Source organism: Amphiura filiformis, chromosome 8 (assembly GCF_039555335.1).
Source record: "Amphiura filiformis chromosome 8, Afil_fr2py, whole genome shotgun sequence".
In the NCBI taxonomy this organism is placed as follows: Eukaryota; Metazoa; Echinodermata; class Ophiuroidea; order Amphilepidida; family Amphiuridae; genus Amphiura; species Amphiura filiformis.
Window position 1 is genome coordinate 55745239 of NC_092635.1, and position 23252 is coordinate 55768490.

The 23252-nt window shown below is 36.2% G+C and overlaps 1 long non-coding RNA gene across 1 annotated transcript; it reads right to left on the reverse strand.

Annotated features, from left to right (window-relative positions):
• Positions 1-4561: 4561 nt before the first annotated feature.
• Positions 4562-12362, reverse strand: LOC140158315 (uncharacterized). The gene is made up of 4 exons (XR_011859769.1): positions 12151-12362; positions 6801-6941; positions 5036-5840; positions 4562-4711 (listed from the first exon to the last, which is right to left on the reverse strand). It is a non-coding gene; the product is annotated as an uncharacterized lncRNA (long non-coding RNA).
• Positions 12363-23252: the final 10890 nt, after the last annotated feature.

A 23252-nucleotide genomic window follows, 5' to 3' on the forward strand; every position in this document is an offset into this window, starting at 1 on the left:
TTTGGCACCTTTGTTCACAGGATCTGTCAGGGGGATCTGTGGTGTCATATTAAAATATGCTAACATAAGCTGAAAGAGCTGTATTAAAGACGAATCTGTAATTTCTTTAATTAAGTAGAGAAATTAGGTACACGTATTTGAATGGAGCTTCAGTTTTGTCAATACAGCTGGATTCAAAAATACCTAATGACATTTTTTTTAATTGAAAAATTGAAATTATTGAAATAAGATCTCACATTATGTACTTGCTCACTTTACAATTTGTGGACAATGTGCAACTATTTTTATTCGATATGTTTAAAACAACACGCGAAAAGCTCACTTTACCACTGTCAACTACTTTCGTTAAATGTTAATGTTTGGCTTTTACTTTACCAAATTTAAAGCTCAAAAAGTCAGTATGGCTTTTAAACCCCTAGCCTAGCGAGAGGGCTAGATGTTATCCATCCCCTTCCAGATTGTTTTCTGTTGCCGTAAAACGCTCATGCAAACCGGCAAACGACTCCATGTAATTGTCGGATCATCCTTTGTGCTCTGCATCCATGGCGTTGTCTTTTTAAAGACATTTCTTGTTTACCCTACCATCCTACCAGAGGGTAGGGTAGACCGTCCAACTTCGAGGGTAGAGGAGGGGGATGTTGTTTAAAACTTAGTTTTATAAATTGAAAACTTACTTTATCAGTTGAAAATTAGGTTGATCAAAACATGCAAGAAAACTAAGTTCATCTGTGATATAAAAATCTACTTTTTCAGTCAGAGTTTATTAGTGTAAGACACGAGGTTTTTGATAAAGCTAAATTTAATTTTTGAAAAACTAAGTTAATGTTTGAAAAACTATATTTATTTTTGAAAAACTATTAACGTTTATGTTTTAAAAACTAAGGTTATGTTTGAAAACTAAGTTTACGTTTGAGAACTAAGTTTTTCGAATTACCGAATACTTGGCTGCTCATAAGAGGGGTGGCTGGGTGTACTCGACCTGACATGGAGGTAAATAAGGTTAATTTCCTGGATGGGCAATTTAATATTTCATATGAAAAGGTTTGACTACAAAAACGATTCTATTATAAACCATCGATGCACAGTTTCCACCTCGATACACCTGAGTACACAATTTCGTCCAAGCTAGCAGTCTTTCATTACACTGCACGGTTGAGTGCATAGCATCATAAGAGCTGTGTAAGCTTCTAGATGTTAAATAGACCTCTGTGATTGGTTTTTCTCAAAACCTCAAGTGTTCCCTTCATCCAATCAGGAAATTTTTATATCGAACGAAAGCTATAAACACTTCCCTCTAAAAACACGTTTCCCCATTATAGGTCAACAGATAACGCAATCCAATGTTTATAGCAAGGCGAATGTGGTAAATCTGTTGAAAACTACCTATCCAAGCACATATTTTGACCAAAATGTAGGTTTAAAAGTCAAAATCTCAAGGGTTCCTTATAAATTTTTTTTTCTTCAAATTTTATGTCATTAAATGAAAGAGCACACTTATATTGTGCATTTTTTATACTAGCCTCAAAAGTTACTATTTTCGCCTGTTTTGTCATACGGTTGTAAATTCAATGAACTATTTGACTTTGCTAAAGAGCGCTTACAAATTGATATGTTACCCTCAAATGAATTTACTGGGTGAGCATGTCTAATTTATGGCAGTGTTTGGATTTTCGAAATTTAGACCTGTTTTGCGAAAAATCGACTTCGATGTAAAAAGTGGACTTTACCCCCAACACCCCGCCCAAAATGGACCTTTGGTGGCTCTTTTTATATCCTCAAGGTATGATAGACCTTTTGTAATTTTCCCTAAATTTTGACCTTTTTTCAGGTAGTTTTTCCTTACAATTAAGTAATTGTTCATGTAATTAGTTTTGAATCATATACTTTTAGCCCTATATCGTGATTAACTTGAAGTCGTATGCTTCAAGCACTCATACTCGCAATATGTTATGAAATTTTTTCATCTGCCAACATTCGAGAATATTAAGGCCATTCGCTCAATCGAGGAAGGACCTACGACGCAGCGCACTTTTAGTGTCGGCGATACATTCAAAATTGTATTTATCTGTCGCTATGGTAATTTACTACATCACTACTCCTGTTACATCACTACTTCTACGGCGAATGTCGCTGTTGGAATGCAACATTGCATAAATTGACAGAGCAGCTGTTCATTGCATCGACAATGAATCATTAAAAAATACATCATGGAATCATTTAGTAGTCTGTGTTTTAATATTTAATATTGTTTCCTTAGTGATGAATAGTTATAGTGTTTGTGACATCTTCTCTTAATATCACGGTTGGAGTGCAACATTGCATAAATTGGCATAGCAGCTGTTTATGGCATCGACAATGAATCATTAAAAAATGCATCATAATTATGCTAAGTAAAATGGAATCATTTACTTTGGCATCTCTCTGCAATAGTAGCCTGTGTTTTGATATGCAATATTGTTGGTCACAAAACGATTAATAGTTATAGTGTTTGTGACATCTTCTCTTAATATCACTATTGGACTGCAACATTGCATAAATTGACAGAACAGCTGTACATTGCATCGACAATGGATCATCAAAAAAAAATATGCTAAGTAAAATGGAATCATTTACTTTGATAGATTATCAGATGACCTTTTTTGTGGTCTCCAATGAAATATTAATTTGCATGCATGCTTAATATGCAGTACCTAAAATTTGTGAAGTCTATACAGGATTATCATCCAACATGAAAGCTACAGAGGTTTTTGTCATTGAAACAAATTTTGATAACATGGTCATTAAGGGATGGGGTATGAACGTTTGGACAGTATTTATTGTGGTACATAAGAGCACATCAGACATATCGAATTGCACTCTGAATATGAGGACTGTCCTTCTGATATCAAATAATTTTTATTTTTTGAAATTCGCGATATAATACAAATTTTATGACAAATTATTAAAATTTGATATTTTTTTATTTTTGATATTTAACAGTCCTCGAAGTAAACTTTATCAATCTAATGATATGGTCTTAAAGTGTATGCAGCTGGGACGATAATCCGACGATCAATTGAAATTTTTGACCTTTCATATTGAAGATATTCATTTTTAATTTTGTAAAAAAAAAAAAAAAAAAATCCATCTCTTCATTACGAAGATTCTACCATGCACAGTAAAAATTATGTTTTGCGTTATTAGAAAATTGGGAACAAAGCCATATTTCTAAAATATAAAGTATTGACAAACCAGTATTTGATCATCATTACTACTATATGTTTATGATTACAAATATTTTCCAGTATTCCTTCTTTAATAAAGTCCGCACTAGTATTTATCTTCAGCCCATGTCGGGTATATGTATCCCAAATTTACGCGCTTTTAAAGGTTTTTGACAACGTTTCTGGTTTTGAGTGGTATTTGTAAGTGGCATCTTTACCTTATTATGTTGTATTTTTCGGTAAGCCGGTGAATGACTTTACTATATGGCTAACCCTGAACAATGTTGACGTATTTTCAACTATAATTAAAATATTCATTCTTATATTAATATTTAATTTAAAAAATATATCCCAATATTCCACAAATACTGTGCCACAATATTCCCAGTTAGAATCAAAGTAAAACAAAAGGTGTACAAAGTAATAAACAAAATAACAATAACAGACAATGTTCAACATTTAAAGTGTAGATTGATAATAATAATAATTTGTTTCCATCCTCAAAGACTTATATACGGATAAAGAATTAAATAATATTTCAAATCTATTAAACAATACACCATTGTGTAATGTGTGATATCTATTATTCTTAAACACTTGAGAACGTTCCTGCAATCCTATTGGTTCTTACCCAGCTTTACCCGTGTGATATGACACGATATCACACGGGTCAGCGCGTGTGCGTCGACGCGATACGCGTACTCGCTATATGGACCAATCGGAGGCGCACAGCAACAACAGGACTGATCGATTTTAAGCCCTAGGTAATTCCTTGCAAAATGTAGGATTTAATTTGATTAAAACTTGTATAATATTTTTATTTGAATTGAAGTGTTTAAGAATGAGAATAAAGGTATTGTTTTTAGCCGCTGTCGTGCATCTATCGTCTCATATAACACGGGCGACATCATTATTTTTGGCGTAAAACAACTCGGCTTCGCCTCGTTGTTTTACTTAAAATAATGATGTCGCCCGTGTTATATGAGACGATAGATGCACTCAGGGCTAAAAACAATACCTTTATTCTCTAATTATTTATTTATTATTAAGTTGTAACTAAATAACACTACTTCAAAAAGCAAGTTGATTTAGAGATACACCATACTACTAGTTATATGGTAATTTTTATAATGGTGCCCACTGTTTTGTAGGTAAAATACTACTGGGTGGGCAATGGACAATTTACTCGGTGGGCAAAATAATTAACTGGGTGGGCAAGTGTATTTATAACATCGTAATTGCACATGGATTATTCCTTAAAACTGCGTATCACACAGGTATACACTAATTGTCTTGTCACACCTGTGTTTCTTTTGAGATATTTCCAAGTCTAGAATATAGGCCTATGTAATCCTTGGTTGAAGACTTCCTCTTCTTGTTGTTTTCTAGCCTCAATTGCCATTGATGCAGTAATGGGTCTGCCAATACAATACTACCTATGCATAATGAACAGACTCCGCAGAGGACAAGTGGTAATCGGTAACTGCCCATACGATCATACAACCAGGCTGCAAGAAGTTAAAATATAATCTAACTTTAGTATTAAAACAAATACTTCATACAATCGCAATAAGCGACATCTGACTGAGAGGAAAATGATAGCTTCAGATGAAAATTTAAGAACCGATATTGGAAATTTAAAAGATAAAATAAAAAGGAGTATGTAGCACATAAGGAGAAGAAGAGGAAAAGTTGACATTCTTGCTAGCCTTCGTTTCCTCCTTGGCCAGGGAGATGCCACCATATTTATGAAAATGGCATTTATTATGAAAATTCATTTATTTCGGCATTTTTGAGATTTGATATATATATATATACATATTTGAATTTACCAGTTCCATTGATACACAAGAATCCTCCAAACCCCATCTGCTGAAGCATCCATGCCTGAGCACCAGGGGCCTTTTCCTTTGAGCCACCAGAATGCGCCACAATAACCATGAGTAAAGAACCTCCAACCCCCCACGTTAGTCCAAACACTACAGCAAGCAATATAAGAAATGGAAGAGTTTTCACGAAGGGAATGAGAATTGTGGTAAGACCAAGCAGTAGCAATGCCATTCCAGTCACCGTTGATGCCGATATAAACCTCTTGTCTACTAAAAATCCAATGGGTGAGAGTCTCGCAATTACATTACACATCCCCACTGTAGACATTATGAAAGATGCATTAAGATCAGAAATACCAACGTTAGTGGAATAAGGAACGAGATATATGATGGCTGCAAGTATTCCACCGTATAAAAGGCCATTTATTATACTTTGAAAGATGAATCGCACGTTTGTGAAAAGCGACAAGTCAAAATCTTGTGCAGCATCTTTCAAGATGCTACAACGAGTTGTGTCTTCACTGTTATTAACTTTACTCAATTTGAGTTTTTTTTCTTTGTAACTTTTCAAATTTAGATGTGCGTAATAGAAACCCACAGACACAAATATTGGCCATTATGGCAGCTAAAATTTGTGACGCTCCTTGCCAGCCGAATACACTATTTAGAAATTCCAACAAAGGCGGGAAAATGAAGACACTCAAGCCACTGGCAGCATTGTTCAGTCCATTTGCAAAAGCGTAACGCTTGTCGAAGTAGTAAACAAAGAATGTAGTAGCTGGTTGATATGCCAGGCCTACTGCAATTCCTGAAGAACAAAGAGATAAAACGCATTTACAGAAGTTTTAACACATGATACAGCAATATTAGTTACGGCATACCCATTAATCTAATTCATTATTAATTTATTAAATTTATTTATTTATTTATTTTAAATAAATTTATTTATTTATTGTAATAAATTTATTTATTTATTCATTCATTTTTTTTAATTCAAAGAACAGACCTTCCAGAATAGGTAGCCGTACTCTGAGTTTCATGCCTAAAAAGGCAATCATCAGAGGACACGATGAAATGCTTTGTAGGAAGTAGCATCTCTTGGGAATGTGAATGAATATACATTCCATGATGTCAACACAACCAAAGTCTATCCCAGAGTCAGTCCGTTTTGCAGTTGAGCACTTTCTGACTATTTCTGATAGACAGACTCTGGAATAGCGGGAGCTAATGTGATACCTCTGCATTGCATCAAGTTGTGAAAGTGAGGTGGGACAATGTGGGAGGTGCACCAATCCATGAAGATCTTGCATATTCCATTTTGGAGCAAACCATGGACCTGAGTATGACCAGGGCTGGTATGACCGTCCTTCGAGTTGGTTCGAACCATGCTGGTGGCGACAAGTGCCCATACAAGTCTTTGCTGCTATTAGGACGTCAGCACTGTTGGCCTCTTCTATCGTTGTTTCAAAGAAGAGCATTGTTTGGGTGGCTAATATGGGCATCTCTCCGATTTGAGATTGTGGTCGCTTCTGGGATCTTTTGTCTTTTGTTCTATTGCAATTTCTATACTATTCTATGGTTTACTTGGTATCCCCCTGTTTGTCCCTCACATCAAGTTTCTATACCTGGTTCAAAACTTCTTAGCTCAAATCCAGGGCTATAACTTTATTATTAAATCTAATCGAGGTTCATTTGCATGTTTTAAAGTCTAAAAGTAAAGTCTATTGGTACGTTTCACCGCTTTAAAAACGATAAAAAGAAAACTCACCTAATATTGGCATTATTGCATAAATTTGCCACAAAGATCTTATTAAACCTAACGCAAACAGACAACTGAAGATCACGATTCCAGCAAATATGGTAACTACTCTGTACGTAAACCGATGGGCTAATGCTGAAGATATTGGTGCTGTGATGAAGAGAAGAAAGACATAAGAATAGACTTGATATACATGTATGAATGTCTTTTTTCATTAGAGAATCAGTCAGCTACCTGCACAACCAATTCTTTTGTTCTGCAAGGCTCACTCAGTCATTTAATGAGGCAATACAAACGATCGAAATTGGTGTTGAAATGAGCAAAATTTTGAGTTACACCTTTTCAGTGTAAAATTTTTTTCTCAGCCAAATGAAAAGCAATAATTTTCATTTTTCAGTAAATGGCTGGAAAAACTATAATGCTTGATACTGATTTTTTTTAAAAAATCCTGGTGTTAAACTTAGGCCTGAAATTCAGTCATTTAGTGTAAGATATTCGATTTTTATAGGCTTCAGCTCGGCCCGCGAGCTTTTTCTTGGATCAACCTTTTAGCTTTTCAAAGTAATATAGTTCGCTAATGAAGGATTTTCCCCAACTTTCTAAAGCACATCACCGTGAGCTATATATCATAGTTTTGTCAGAATTTCCGTTTTGATTTCACCATCTTTCACTGTCGGCTGAAAAAATTTCTAAATCAACACGTGAAATCTAAAGGCTAGTACTAGCATTGTGGATCGATATCCCTGGGTTTAATAGGAATACCGGCATGGCTATAGTGTTGCCAGAACTTCAATATAGCAAAGAAATTCCCAGACCTATAGCGCTCCTACTGATCATGTTTAACCAGAACACCCAATTGGGGATTTAATCGCTGGTCGGGCAATTTGCTTTCAATGAAAAATTGACCTGGATAACAACAAAGGAAATATCGACTATTTCAGCTGGTTGCTCTCGAGATAAAAGTACTCACTATTGCCTACTTTTACTTAGTTTGACATTTTCGGACCATGAATGGAAAAAGGGTAAAACAAAACGGAAATTCTGACAAAACTATAACATATAGACCCACACGATGTGCTTTACAGAGGTGGGAAATATCTTTCTTTAGCAAACTATGTTAGTTTGAGACGCTAAAACATGAATTCCGTAAAAAGCTCGCAGGCGAATTCAAGGCCTATAAAAATCAAAAATATCACACTAAAAGACACAATTTGATGCTTAATTTTAACACCAGGATTTAAAAAAATGTATATTCAAGCACCAAGTTTTTAACTGACATTACTGAAGAAAAAAAAATATTGCTTTATATTTGACCGAGAAAATTAATTTCATAGCAAAAAGGTGTATCTCTGAATTGTGCTGATTTTTACATGTATCGATCGACTTTTAGCGCGACTAAGCATTTCTAAAGAATTTGTTGTCCAGGCGGCAGACTGGAATGAATTTGGAGAAAACCTTCTGATAATTACAAACACTCGCTGAGCAGCAATACCTTCCCTCTAAGCTTTTAATCCGATAAGCTGATTATCTATTTGTTTTCATGAATTGGAAGACATTATTTGATGTATTACTGAGTTCAATCATCTGAAATTACTGAAGCGTGAGCCACCCAGGCTGGTGGCTCAGCATAGTATTTTATTAACAGAAGGTTTTCTCCAAATTCGTTTCCTAATGAAATTATGATAATTTCAAATGTAGATGGCTTCTCTTCACATATTTATTTTCTGACTGCTCTGGAAATTTTCTAATGACGTATATATTATAGTGTGCCCCTTTATATACACATTAAATATTGTGACCAACACAAAATATCGGCGAATATCAAACTGAGTTTTAAAAAAAACATTTCAATTTTGTGTCTATGAAATTTTGGATTTAAATACATTTCATTTTTATCAGGAATTGCTGTCTTTATAATGTATAAGCTAAATTAACTTGAGCAGAAACTGGTCCAGAAAGCCTTCAGAATAGGTACATTTATGTCGCTAATTTCCTCCTTCGATTAGTTATTCTCCAACTATCAATTTAATAATGCTTCAAACCTTGCAGTCTCATGCAACAATCAGAGCAATATATCCCCATTCATTACGTTTCACTACCTGGAGAGAATTGATCAAAAATTGAATTCCTCCTGAGGTTGGTACATGTCAATGAGTTGACCAGATCACAAGGATATCATATAGCTATTGGCAGTATATATAACACAAATGGTCAATGAGTTACATAAAAATGACCTTGTGTGGTATTTAGTTCCCAGGAAGTGAGTTTTGCCTGAGGCAATTTGTGGTTAAATCTTGATCCCTCACTACAAGAGTTATTACCGTCGATTTGGTTGAAAAAGGAGGTGAGAAATGATCAAACCTCTCCAGGTAACAAAACGTAATGTTCATGAGGTGGCAAAAATAGGACACTACGATATAATAATGGCCTCATTGCTGTGTTTGTCCGACAGAGGAAAATGAACTTAAGAGCGAAACATGTGTTGACATGGTTGACGTGATCTTTTGAGTCTACGTCTGTCCTGGAGACGACTCCCAATTTGAATAATAAAAGAGTCTACCCACTTGACTTCTTCAAGAGTCCAATATAGGGAACTCTCTTTTGGAGTCGTCTCGTGGACAATATCCTGACACATAAGAAACCAATACATGACTCCTTATTAGATTCCACTTATCTGACGTTTTGAGGGGTCCACCATCCAAGAGTCTTTGTGAGAGCCGTCTCCAGAACAAATTCTTGACATTTAATGAGTCATTTAAATGACTCCTTATTAGAGTACTCCTTACCGAGTCACATCTAAGCCGTACTCTTTGCACGAATCACAGGGAGTGCTCTGAGAGAGACACGTTGACCATGATTTAAGGGATCTAAAATGAGCGTTTATTGTGTTTCGACAGTATTTTTTGTGGGACATGAGAGCACCTCAGACCTATCGAATTGCATTCTGAATACGAAGCATGTCTTTCTGATATCAAATAATTTTCATTTTTGAAAATCACAATATGATACAAATTTTATGACAAATTATAAAAAATTGATATTTTTCAAATTTTTGATATATAACAGTCCTCGAAGTAAATTATATAAATCTAATGATATATTCTTAAAGTGTATGTAGCAGGGAGGAAATGCCGACGGTCAATTGAAAATTTGACCTTTCATATTGAAGATATGGATTTTTTTCCCAAAAAGACCTAATTTATTTTGGTGTTTTAGGAGAAAAAAATCCATATCTTCAATACGAAAGGTCAAAATTTTCAATTGATCGTCGGCTTTTCATCCCACCTACATACACATTAAGTATAAATCATCAGATTTATAAAGTTTACTTCAAGTACTGTTAAATATCAAAAATATCAATTTTTAATGATTTGCCATAAAATGTGTATTAAATTGCGAATTTCAAAACAAAATTATTTGATATCAGAATGACTTTCTTCGTATTCAGAATGCAATTCGATATGTCTGATGTGCTCTAATGTCCCAAAATAAATACTGTCCAAACGTTCATACCCCAGCCCTTAATACTTGCATATCTTTAAGAGATAAAGTGAGTCAGTTAGACTCTCCTTCGTATTGACCCCTTTTGTTATCAGCATAACAAAAGTCACTCTGACCCTCCAAAATAGTTATCTGGACTCTCTCAGATACATACTTGACACTTTCATATACTCAAATAGCTGGAGAAGATACCTCGAGTCAATTCGACACCTTTATTTTTCTGTGTGTACTGTGAACGTGATCTTCCTTAGTGGAATTCTCCGGTGAATTGCATGTCCTGCCTGTGACGCGTGACGCGCTGTTTTAAGATGAATGTAACTTACTTAATGTTCGAATGTAAGTTCATACGTGCTGGTAATAAACAATTTCCAAAAGTTTAAACTGACTTTCAGCACAAAAATTCACTAACCTTGAATTTTCGATGTGTGACATACATCTTCATCAGAAGAAGTCCTAAGATGTTGTGATGGACTTGCCCTTTTGTTGATCATTGGCAACTTTTGGTCGAATGAGTGGGAGGCCATCCAGATCAAGAAGAAATCGCCAGAACTAAATCGCGATCAAGGACTGGAATTGCCAACCTTATACAACGCCCTCATTCGACCAAAAGTTGCCAATGATCAACAAAAGAGCAAGTCCATCACAACATCTTAGGACTTCTTCTGATGAAGATGTGTGTCACACATCGAAAATTCAAGGTTAGTGAATTTTTGTGCTGAAAGTCAGTTTAAACTTTTGGAAATTGCTTAATGTTGTAAAGTTAAAGATGGTGATCAAGTTGCAAGTTTACTTTTCATAATCAGGCAATGGTACATGATGTCCTTGAAATAAGTGTACCGTCAGAAATGTTTGGTAATAGTTGAACTTATTTGCAGAATAGAGCTGATGAATTAAATGAGATAAAACCACAAATAAAAACAAATTTAATAGCCTACCGTATGGTTTAACAGGATTTATGCACCAATAAAATTTAATACTTCGTAGATAGTTGTAAAAAATACAAAAGTAAATTAACATTTTTAAACATGCATTGAAACAACAACTGATAATGTAAAGAGATTTACCCAATCATATTTGAGTTAAAGGGGCATTCCGTGATCCACAGGCTTATCCCTCCCAAAAACAAGTTGCGATTTTTTATACCATTGGAAATGTCTGTCTACATAATGTTTATGTTCAAAACATATCTTGCGGATTAATTCGTTTAGCAAAAATATCGTCAAATTAAATTACAACACAGTGTTTTGTGGAGGAGTGTAATACACATAATCCTGCATAACTCGCAAACGCAAAATCGGAATCAACTGAAAATTTGCGAATAAGCTTTTTTTGTGGTGGATATCTACTGACAAAATCATAAGAAGAGGATGCTATCACGAAATATTGCTTTAAAGCATCCTAATAAACATTATGTTGTGTGCAACTAATATTTCATCATAAAATAATTCCAGAGGTATTAAAAAGGGAGAAAGATGTAGTATAGGCCTATGTGTATTATACCATGCACACCTGATGGTATGAATATGCAGTTGAGAACCAGTTGATACCAGCTGAGAACTATATAGCATTATACCATACATGTAGTGAAATAAAATTCCTTTTCATGCTTTATATACCAACAAATGCACGTGTGTTGTGTGTATTATTTCCATGAGTACCAATGGTTTAACTAACCCACGTAATATGATATCAACAAGACATCACAATTGTCATCAAGAACACAACTGAATGATATTTCATCATATCTGTAACCGTCTGTAATCAGATCAAGATAAACAGAAAGGCTTATATAGTACGACCATGTTTTTCAACAAAATAAAATAATGCCAATCAAAGTCGCTTACTCTTCCATACTTACTTGTAAAAAATATCAGTAAGAAATATGATGACCCTATCCATGCAGTTGTCGACGAGCTGACGTTGAAATGTGTCTGCCATTGCAACATCATAATACCTAATGTTGCCCAGAGACCATCGACAAACAATCGCATCAGGATACATGCTCCAAGTACAACCCACGCGTAACCATGATCAAACTGTGTTCTTGAAGAGGCGCACATCATTAGCTGAAAAATGTCACATGATTGTTCCCGAAATGTTTTTTCTCTTCAGCACATAGTATGTATGTTATCTTCGATCACTTCCCATTAATATACGTACCATGATTACTAAAAATGTAAAGCAGAGGGAAAGGCCTTTTGCTCATCAGTATCTGACAGTCTATATTAACGCGTTTGTATATCATATAGCCACAGCAGCAATTATGTAGCGGCTAAAAGCAGCGCCGTTTGAAAATTAAACTCAATTTAGGTAAAACCATATCATGATATAGTGCAGCGGTTTCATCTTCCAGAATCACTATCTTGGATTTTTGTGAAAATATCGAAAGATGAATGTTCAAAGTGCTCTGTCCTGGTTTTGACAAGGTTTTGCATGAATAAATTTTAGAACAATGGGGTAATTAACATTACTTTAGACATAAAATCGCTATTGCAGAAAAACAAAATGATGAATAGAATCGCAACTGTTACTCACCTGGCATCAATACTTTTGAAATTACGAGGCATACTGCAGTTACTGTCCGTTTTCCTATACACAATACACAGTGCTCTTTCCCATTGACGCGTGACCCTACAAATAGCCCTACGTTAACAGTATGGGGATATGACTAGTTAACGTCGCTGTGTGAAAAATAACCGGCCAATATAAAAAGTACTCTTCTAAAGTTCTAGAAAATATAGTTTTTTAACATGTCTTAAATTTTTAGCTAATTTAGATGTTTGGAAATATTCGTACTTTGGTGTTTTAGTTAATGTTATAGGTAATAGTACATTGCCTAGTTAACGTCGCTGTGTGAAAAATAACCGGCCAATATTAAAAGTACTCTTCTAAAATTCTAGACAATATAGTTTTGTAACATGTCCTAAATTTTAGCTAATTTAGGTGTTTGAGAGGGTCGTACTTTTGTGTTTTAGGAAGGACATGTAAACGACAGATAACACCAAAAATATGAAGAAATTATTTCCAAACCGTGTTAAGTCAAAAATCATTATGTTGCTCAGTTTCAAGAATGCTGGTGTACAAAAAGCACGCCATTGTCTGATTTCGTGAACAAAGCCACACATAACATTGTTTCCTTTCGTTTCCTTTATAATCGGTTACCCAACTGAAGCTATGAATACCAGCTTTATTGCGATATCGCACATGAAAACAGTCACTTGTGCACAACCAGAGAAGATCCGATTTAATCAATTGAGCTGTTTCAATGAGTGTTATCTTGGTTTAATAGCTTTTAATGGGGTTAAGTCCTGCAAAGGTCGAGATGAATTCTACTGTAGACATGACTGCATCATGGGTTTTTTAAGTGAATAAGCAAAAACAGTTAATTGAATCTGACACTGCCTACAAAGCGCGACTACAACAATTATGGGGCTCAGCCAGCCGTGCAGTATTGACATTAATATTAGAGAGCTTGCGGAATGAAGTTACTGGAACTTTAACGGCAACTTCAAAAATATCGATTCGATTTCTTGCTCAACTTCACTTCAACGCGAACGTCAGATTGGTTTCTGTAACAACAGCGTCTTGTTGTTTAAACTAGGGGAAGTGTATCAATGGGTGATCAACAGAAGGGTATGTAAAAGCGACTGCATCAAATTTCTCCCTTTTGTTTGCTGAAGTGGTTTGTTGGTAACACTTATTACAATAGGCGCTTAGTTTGAATAAACATGGATTACATCTCTTGGCGATGACCAATGCAATGGGAATTAGGCCTATGTTATGAGCTATACGCTAATATTATACTTCTAAACATGTTTCAATTAAATATTCTTGTGATATGCCTATATTATTGTCCCGGATTATTATAATAAAAGCTCAATTATTATTCCAGTAAACGTCAGTTTTGTCAATTTTATATTTCCATCAGGACACAAGCCCATTTTATCTGTTTGCTCTCCCTAGCCCCCCCCCCCACCACCACCATTACCACCTCTCCATATCATCCGCTCCCTCCATCTATTCATCTATCCTCACTTTCCCACTCCCCAGTGGCGTTGCCAGGAGTTTTCTTTTAGGAGGGCAAGGACTCCTCTTTGCATTCTGATCGAATTAAATATATCTCCCCGAATGATCCTCATTTTGTTCTTTAAAAACTCCCAGAATTTTGATTTTCAACCAACATATTTCTGGATGCTCCTTTTCTGACATTCTTATTTTTTGTGACAAATAGGCCTCCTCTTTTAATAATGAATAATTTGGTTGACATACAATACCCATAGGCCTATAATATGCGTATAATAGCGTGGCACATGTTAGACCAGCTGAATTTGGGTACATAATGTAGGCCTAAATGAATAAAATACCTGAACAGTACAAACATATTTGGTTATATAGAGGTGTAATTATAAGACACGCAACGTTGTAAAAAATGTTCACAGTAGCTGCAATTCGCAGAAGTTCACTACACTGCTGGGTCCCGTAAAATCAGTCAATTTTACTGGAACTTAATCCCCTTGGCGTTGAAGTCAAGCCAAAAACTTGGTTCCGCAAGCTGATTTGGTGTACGTCATGAGCACACACAAATGTATATATCAAGTGTGACGTTTGGAACAAAATTTATTTTGATCTAATTCAATCAGTAATTTTAGCATCATGTGGCATGTTTTTTACCCAAACCAAATTAGATTTCCAATAATTGGTCTATTAACTAGACAATACATAAGTGGTAATTATGTAGTCTATGAGGAAATATGCAAACCATTGTTTTAATTATGACGTATTTTCATCATAATTTACGGCACACTATAGATTCTGGCGTTAACTTTAACTTCAAGCGGCTTTAATGGCAGAGTGGTTTTGAATACATAATCCTCTATAATCCTCTAGACGTTAAAGTTAAAGTAACTCCATTTCGCAAGCTCTCTATTATAGATTTTTGCTACCCTGTTTAGTGTGGGTTCCTTTATATCGATGCAATGTGTTATGAGTCGCTTAATGACTCAAGGCCAAAAACGCTTTTTTCCCAAATTCACTTCAGAATGCACAACAAAACAGACTGTTTGATTAAGTTAACAATATCTAAGTCTTGTAATCAAAAGTAAAGCATGATAATAATCTTGTGAGTGAACATAAATATATACAATCAGTCAGAATTAATTATACACTATGTTTAATGATTTTACTTAGCCAGCAGCCTTCTTCGTGTTGTTGATTTAAAGTTCCGATGTATGTCCTGATTCACTTGAGATCACTGTTCAGCGAAGTTCACCGAATACTGTTATATCCTTTGCATCTCCAAAACAGGCCTGCATTGATCAGTTGTCCCCCTGTTTTCACTTACATTGGCAGATGTGTTGTTTAAACCAGACTTCAGCAAGTCGACAGAAGAATATATTCTTTTCTTGGAAGAGGTACACACTTTGACGTTTTCACATTACATCTCTGACTATATAGTAGTACATTGACTACATAAAATATTTCTGGTTCGCAATTTCCTTTCTTTGAAGTAAATGGACTGTAAGCACACTATTACTAGCCCACAACAACACTCTAAACTGTGTTGAATTGTTTGACCATTTTCTTATATACCAAAAAAATATTAATTTTATATTATTTATATTCATTCCTTCAGTCCAACAACCGTAAGTTCCCCAAAAGCCTCAGAAGTCGGCAGATAAAATTGCAGGTAAATCAATGCTCCAGCATTCCATTTCTCTACTAAAATTTCCCAAAATTCCCTAATATTAAGGGGGCAAAATACTCTTGCTGAAACGATAGACCGAGAATATGAATTATGTATTCGAAGCACTCAATGCTCGTTTAGAAATATCTTTTACACATTATTTTTATTGTTTTCATTTCGTTCGCTAGTTCACTTTCTTTATAGCTTTACTTTGTAATAGTACTTGGCCACCTATACTTCATAAGGTTAAGTTATATTCAAACATGTTGGTTAGCTCCCAAAACCAGAATCTGAAGTGCTTGAATATTGTCTGTACATACGTACGTTAATGCGCTTTTTCAGAAGAATCAAAGCGCAATAAAAACTACCGTCCTAAGGCAGGAAAATGCATACAAGACATAATAAGAAGTAAAATAACACTTATATGGAAACAAGTGTTTTTAGCAATTTTGTTTAGAAAATGGCACGAGAACGAGTCTCTCTGGTGGGAAGAAAGAGGGTATTCCAAAGCTTTAAAAACAACATATCACAGAAAAAGTCCTACTATAATTATAATAGAGCGATTTGAAGTGGCCCGATCCATACCAGTTCTGTGAAACCAAGAACAAAATGATTCGTAAAATCTATTGATAATCACCCACATCAGGTGGACTTTGGTGGTGTCATGAAATGCCAATCTGTCAACCACTTTGACTAAATGTCATTGGCTTTGATCCACAGTCGATCTTCAGCACATGTACATCTGGGAAAAGGTTGTTGATCTGAAGATGGTAATGCTTCGTGAGATTCAGGCCCGTACGCAGGATTTTTTTTGGGGGGTGCTGATTTTGAAAAAGTGGACTTTTTCCCAAGGGGGGGGCGATTTTGTGAAAAGTGGACTTTCTTCCCCAAATTTGGACCTTTTTGACCAAAATGCGTAAAAACCTGATTTTTGGCTCGCTGCGCTCGCAAATTCTCAAAATTTGGGACTTTTTGTATACTTTTGCAAATTTGGGGAGGTGCGGTTCTGCGTACGGGCCTGGTGAGATTGCATCGGAAGTAATCATCCGAACCTTGTCCACCCATATATCAGACTTCCTTCATATGTACAAAGTGACTACAAACGTAAATTCACTGCCAGGAAATCATCAGATGGAGAGACGAGGCACACCGACACCGCCCGGCTAATAATTATTTGGTGCAGCAGGGACATTAAAATGAATACACGGGATCGATACACGTGAATTGCTATGCACGATTTTGATATCAGACGAAAATCTTCGGATACTGGGTTAGAAAATGATGAATATCTCCCGCCATGATTTTTTTCTCAAGACACCAGATTTGGTCTCATACACTTGAAAATACGTGTTGAACAGATATGATAGTCGCTAGAATGCGCTTTGAAAATTGGCCGTGCGCTTTGAACTCAAAATTTGACCATTTTATATTGCGTTGGTCCTACAGCGTGCAGCGTGTAGTACAGCTGCACTCACTGTAGGCAGTATAAAGTCGATGACCATTGAACTCAATGGGGTATACAAGCTTATTCACGCACAACCAAGATCGATTACCCGGCTATTGTGAGTAGCCTTAGTTATGTCCCTCAATTAATTATTAGTTTTAAAGAGCTTTAAAGGTTTGAACCAAATGGCTAATCGTGGCTGTGGATTTAACCTACCATGGCGATTCCTGTTATGAAGATATAGGGTCGATGACACTGTGCGAGGGCAGTGAGATGGATCATGGATCGACTACAAAAGTGTAAAGATGGCAGATGGCCTGGAGCACTTATTGACATCTTACAATGTAATGATGCATTACTTGACAAGACAATAATTATGTTATTACTGTATAAATTTATATTATAGTAACCTTTCTTAACTGTAAATTGTACCAACAGATTGGCTATGCGAGGAGGTCAGCCACAAATATACTACCATATTATTTTTGTTTATAAAGGTACACTCAACAAACAAAACGATCACAATGAAAAGTGTGACACCACCACCTTTTTGGATGTTAATGCATGGCCTTATAGGGGAGAAAGAAAAACCTTGTTTTTGCCAAATGTAACACATATTTGTCACACATTATAAGTAAACGAAAACCTTTCCAGCCCGACAAAGATGGTTATATGAGCTGAAAGTTTGTGGTCTACTACTAGGCCTATTCCAAAAAGCAGTACTCTCCATACTTTAATTCCCGAGATCTAAAATATACTACAATACCTCATTTCAGTCTCTTATTTCCCTTAAAAAACGACTCATTTTCAGCCAGTGACTGAAGCCCATTGATTTCATGCTAATGCTGTTACGTAATCAGGTATAATTTTGTGTTGTTTGAAAGACAAAGGTACAGTGTTTATGTGATAATAGAGAAATGCCATGAAAATTATCCATATCAACTCTCATTAATTACTGACCAGTGACCGCCCCTCGTAAGTCACTGAAAGTTGCAGCAAAAATACTTTTGAAAAATTTACGAAAGTTCTCTTTATAGCAGTACTAAAGAATACAGATTATACTACAACTCGGGCTACACGTTTACGAGAACGATATTGATAGCACCCTCTATCTGGCTTTCATTACAAGTCATTTGGTCAAAGTCCATAGAGGTCATTTTACCTGTTCAAGTAGCAGGTTCAAGTTTCAATATTTCAATATTTCATGAGAATGCGTTTCTTCACGGTTGTTTTGCTGCGATAGTTGCGGTGTTTTGCTCATTTCTTTCATGAGGAGAGTTTTAATACGGATCGGAAGATTCTTGAACACATTGATAGTGTTGCCACGGGCAGAGTTTATTCACTCACATTCTCTGAGCTTAAAACGCGGGTTCAAACGTAATAGTATTTTGCCTGTATCAAATGCGGAAATACATGTAGATGTAGGGACTACATTTCATTGCTAGGAAAGAAGGAACTGCCCTTCTATTCTGTTCCTTTCTTTTCTCTTCATAGACCAGCATACTTATATAAACTTTTTAGCCTGGCTTGAGCATTTTGCTTGCGCCTGGTTCCATCAGGACCCATGTGTGTCTTCTGTGTCTTCGCACGGAGGGACCGTTTAACAAACCAACCAACCAACCAACCAACCAACCAACTAACCAACCAACCAACCAACCAACCAACCAACCAACCAACCAACGCAACCAACCAACCAACGCAACCAACCAACCAATCAACCAAACATCGCTAAATCAAAATGGAGTTATTGAAAGCAGCAACAGCAGGCCTTAGGAATGAATGTGAACACCTACTAATTGCTGGTGCAAACCCTAATTTTAAAGACCATGTAAGTAAAGTTCGTTTTATTTTAAATAATGTACTCATACTATACCCGGATACTATATACTAGCCAACTTCATAAACACGAAATGTTGTTGATTTCATTTCTCTCATACATTGCAGCACGTACTCAACTGCAAGACGTACAGGGTGGCTCAAAATATCAGTACCCGAGCATACGACAGTTTCTATAGTATATTTGGAGGTTTTACTTAACGCATGATTAAGATGACAATTTAAGGTTATCAATTTTAGTGGTATTTGAGGCATTTTCTAGATATAAGAAAATGCTCTGAGCATTGATCAATATACCTTTTGTTTGGAGCAAATCGGACATACGGTTTCTATAATACATCAATTTATATTTTCTTTGTATACTATTGTTTTTATCAATAATCAAAGTAGTAATATAGCCTGTAGAGACGTTGCCACTTCCGGTTTAGGGGTCAAAGGTCAACCCAGGTCAAAGGTCACTTCCGGGTCATGGGTCATGAGGTCAATCGGAAGTGGTGAAAAGTCAACCGGAAATGCCGCCATTTTGAAAGGTCAACCGGAAATACCGCCATTTTCAAAATTTTAAAAAAAATATAAAAATTTTAAAAAATTATTAAAAAATTTTTCCAGAAAAAAATTACAAAAAATGTTTTCAAAAAAATAAAAAATTACAAAAAAAATAAAAATTTTCAAAAAAAAAAAAATTTCAAAAAAAATTTCCGGGTCAAAAGTGAACTTTGACCCGGAAGTGAACTTTGACCCAAAATGATCCTCAGGGGGTGTTTTTTTTCTAGAAACATTGAATTTTTTAAATAAGAATTTTTTTTCCCTAATTTAAAACGTATCGACCGTTCTATGGAACGTGTCGGCGTCAAATTCGGTATACAGGGTGAGGGTCGAATTACAAACTACCCGCGGGGGTCGAGAAGTCAAAAGGTCGATGCGCTTAAAAAATTATTTTGTCTGAGGAAATATCATATTTTTCATTCTATACCCCGTATCGAAATGCGTCAAAGCGTAACGAATTGCGTCCAAAATGCGTCGTTGTGTCGTAATTTGCGTCAAAGCGTAACTAATTGCGTCGATTAATGCGTAAATTGCGCAACAAAATGCGTAACGCAAAAGCTTATATAAACCGGTTAGCTTAAACCTCTCGGTCATTTCGATTCGAGCCTTCAAAGAGTCAACATGAATACCTTTAAATCTTACCCTTGCTCCCTGTGCGGCAGGACGTTCTCGCGCAAGTACGATCTCGAGAGACACGAGCGACACGTACACTCCAAGGAAAGAGAGGAAGAAGAAGAGGAGGATATAGATTCCGACGATAAAGAGTCGGAGGTCGAAGAGCGCGAAGTGTCGGACGAAGACAACGATGAACTGGAAGACAACGAGGCTTATCGGGAATGGTACGATGGAGCTAAAGAAACTACGGAAGACATGAGGAGGGAAAAATACGAAAAGTACATCAAAGACGGCATGGACCCGGAGATGGCTAGGGAAAAGGCCTACCTGAAAACCGTCACGCGCGTCTCAAAGACGAAGACGTTTATACGGAGATCACGGACGATCTCGAGGAGAAAATGGAGAAAGGTGTCGAGGTAGACAAAGCCGTGAAGAGAACGATGGCCAAACATCGGTCTAAATTTGACGGGCTGTTCCAGTACGACGAAGATGATGACGTTGATGAGTCTGCCACGGACGAAGATTAACCCGCGATGATTAACCCGCAAACAATTGCGTACTTTTAAAGCTAATAAAGTAGAGAAACAAAATACAATTGGCTCTTTTACTCGTTATTACCCAAATTTTAAACCTCTAACCTCCCTTTTGCGTAACGCATTTCGTTGCGCAATCGACGCAATTTACGCATTTTGACGCAATCTATAACGCTTTGACGCATTTCGTTGCGTAATCGACGCAATTAGTTACGCTTTGACGCATTTTGTGACGCATTGACGCATTTTTGACGCGATTCGTTACGCTTTGACGCATTTCAAGACGCATTGACGCATTTTTGACGCGATTCGTTACGCTTTGACGCATTTTGTTACGCAATCGACGCATTTTGCCGCATTTGTGCATTTTGTTGTATATTTGGTGGTGATGGGAGGGGAGAGGAGAACTGGTTCTAACCGGTTTTATCCAGTTCTATATATAGCATTACTCCGCTTATTTCACAGCTCATTGGCTCATTTCCCTGATCATTTACTCATTTACATGCTCATTGACATGCTCATTGATTCATTTCACGCATCATTGACTCATTTTACCGCTCATTTGCTCATTTCACCGCTCATTTGCTCATTTCACCGCTCATTTGCTCATTTCACCGCTCATTTACTCATTTCACTGCTCATTTACTCATTTTACATGCTCATTGGCTCATTTTGTATTTTTTTGAAAAATATTTTGTAATGTTTTTTTTGGAAATTTTTGTGATTTTTTTTTTTGGGAAATTTTTTGTGAAATTTTTTTTTGAATTTTTTTTTCAATTTTCAAAATGGCGGTATTTCCGGTTGACCTTTCAAAATGGAGGCATTTCCGGTTGACCTTTGACCCCTTCCGATTGACCTCATGACCCATGACCCGGAAGTGACCTTTGACCTGGGTTGACCTTTGACCCCTAAACCGGAAGTGGCAACGTCTCTACAGGCTTAATAAGCTATAAGCAGTCAAAAGCCTCATTAATATGTCATTTTTGCGAATATTTTGCTAAAAATCAATACATAAATGTTCATGGTACGTACAAGGTGTCCCATAAAAAGGTTACACGTAGAAAATGAAGCGCATTTCGTCATGGTACAACAAAATAATGTAATTTTTCAGATATTATTTATGTATCCTTCTTGTAACTGTTTGCTGAGTTTCAATTCTGTATCTTAAAAGCAACTTAACTTATGAGCGAAAGATGACAGGGGTGTCAAGAGTAGTCTCGGTCCCAGCCGATTTGTGCTCCTTCGTCACTAAACAAACCGTCTGGCGACAACCTCATAGTACGTCTTTCCTGATTGGCTGAATTAACTCAGTAAAATATTGGGTTGCCAAATAAGGCAAGTTGGTGGACAGCCATGCGGTGATATAAATCCCCGTATTAATCAACACAATGTATGTGAGTACGCGTTGCGAGTCGCTGACATGAAAGGCGATATCAGACGATTGGCGCCTCAGTGGCGGCAAGTTAGCGTACATTTTGCGTTTGTGGTATCTACAAAGTACGATGTTTGTGTCACTTACACGAGTCACGCCCTAATTCATCAGCCATAGCCAATTGAAAACCTTTTTATTTGGAAATTCATTAACCGACCCTGAACCAATCAGCAATCATCATTTCGGGGTTGTCGCCAGACGGTTTGTTTAGTGACGGAGGAACACAAACCGGCTGGGACCGAGACAATGTCAAGAGTGGCTAACCATCAAAATATCGCACAACGAAAGTTGAACAAAAGCGCTTGTTTTCAGATCTTTTCTTCATTACTTTTTATGTTTCTCTTATTTTTCATTTTATTATATTGAAAAATTAAATATTGTACACTGAAAATAAATCAGTTTTAGACCTTCTTGACTCTTGGTGGTAACATACATACTGCAGTTACTGTCCGTTTTCCTATACACAATACACAGTGCTCTCACCATTGACGCGCGATCTTTACAAATAGTGTATGTTAGAAGTATATTGCATTTGCCTAGTTAACATCACTGTGTAAAAAATAACCGGCCAATATTTAAACTATTCTCCAAACTTCTAGCAAATATATTTCTCTAACATGACCTAAAATTACAGCTAGGTTAGATGTTCAGAAATAGTCGCACTTTCGTAGAATATGAGTGAGAGCAAAGCATAGCTAGCTCATAGCTACCCAACTCGCCGTGTTAATTGAATGGAGATTTGACCGAAAATATTGAGCTATATTGGTAACGGACCGCTCCGTTCTGAAGGATGCCACAAAAAAACGGTACAAGCTACATTTAAACTATTCTATGAAATTCTAGAAAATATAGTTTTGTAACATGTCCTAAA